Source organism: Mustela putorius, unplaced genomic scaffold (assembly GCF_011764305.1).
Source record: "Mustela putorius furo isolate JIRA1106 unplaced genomic scaffold, ASM1176430v1.1 tig00003915_pilon_pilon_pilon, whole genome shotgun sequence".
Classification (NCBI taxonomy): domain Eukaryota; kingdom Metazoa; phylum Chordata; class Mammalia; order Carnivora; family Mustelidae; genus Mustela; species Mustela putorius.
This window is the reverse complement of record NW_025422062.1, coordinates 50726-52164: the sequence shown is the minus strand read 5'-3', so window position 1 is coordinate 52164 and position 1439 is coordinate 50726. Positions and strand designations below refer to the sequence as shown.

General features: G+C 34.5%; 1 non-coding gene across 1 annotated transcript; it reads right to left on the bottom strand.

Moving 5' to 3' along the window:
- Positions 1 to 994: 994 nt before the first annotated feature.
- LOC123388879 lies at positions 995 to 1101 on the bottom strand. The gene has a single exon (XR_006603399.1). It is a non-coding gene; the product is annotated as a U6 spliceosomal RNA (small nuclear RNA).
- Between the last annotated feature and the right edge of the window lie 338 nt (positions 1102 to 1439).

Here is a 1439-nt window from a genome sequence, read left to right as displayed (position 1 = left end):
AGGTGCCTCAAAAAGCTGAAAATAAAACTACCCTATGACCCAGTGATTGTAGTAGTGGGTATATACCCTAAAGATACAAACGTGGCATTCAGAAGGGGTACATGCACCCAAATGTTTATAACAGCAATGTCCACAATAGTTAAACTATGGAAAGAACCTAAATGTCCTTCAACAGATGAATCAATAAATAAGATGTGGCATATATGCACAATGGAATACTATACAGCCATGAAAATAAATGAAATCCTGCTATTTGTGATGACGTGGATGGAACTAGAGAGTATTATGCTTGGCGAAATAAATCAATCTCAGAAAGATAACTATCATATGATCTCCCTGATATGATGAAGTGGAGATGCAACATAGGCGTTTTCTGGCGTACGAAAAGAAAAATAAAAGAGGATGGGATTGGGAGGGAGACAAACCATAAAAGACTGAATCTCACAAAACAGACTGAGGGTTGCTGGGGGGAAGTGTGTTGTGAGAGGATGGTGGGGGTATGGACATTGGGGAGGGCAGGTGCTATGGTGAGTGCTGTGAAATGTGTAAACCTGGTGATTCACAGACCTGTACCCCTAGGGATAAAAACACATTATATGTTTATAAAAAATTTTTAAAAAAATAATTTAAAAAATCCATTAAAGAAAAAAACACATATTGCAAGCCCAGAGCTAATCTCATATTCAATCAGAAACGTTTGAAAGTTTTCCCCTTAAAGATCAGAAAAAAGACAAGTGTGTCCACTTTCACTACTCTCATTTGACATAGTACTGGATGTCCTAGCCAGAGAAACAAGGAACACAAAGAAATAAGAGACTCCAAAAAAAAAAAAAAAAAAAGGAAGAAGTAAAATTTTCTTTTTTTGGATAACCTGAACTTACATGTTAAAAAATCCTAAAAACTTCACAAAAAAATTTTAATAAACAAATTTAGTAAAGCTGCCAAATACAAGATCAATATATAAAAGACAAGAATTTTGTTTTGTTTCATTTTTTTTAATATGGAATTCTTCCCAGTTTTTCATGTCATCCTTGTTCAGTGATCACGCTAATCTTCTCTGCATCATTCCAATTTTAGTATATGTGCTGCCAAAGTAAGCACAAGACAGGAGCATTTTAACACTCTAATGATGAACTATCTGAAAAAATAAAGAAAACAATCTAATTCACAATAGCATCAAAAATAATAAAATACTTAGGAATAGATTTAACTAAGAAGATGAAAGATCTGTACTCCATAAACTATGACATTGATAAAGAAATTGAAGGAGACACAAATGGAAAGATAGCTCATATTTATGAATGGTAAGAATTAACATTGTTAAAATGTCCATACTACTGGAAACCATCTGTAAATCCAATTCCTATCAAAAATCCAATGTTATGGGCGCCTGGGTGGCTCAGTGGGTTAAGCCGCTGCCTTCGGCTCAGGTCATGATC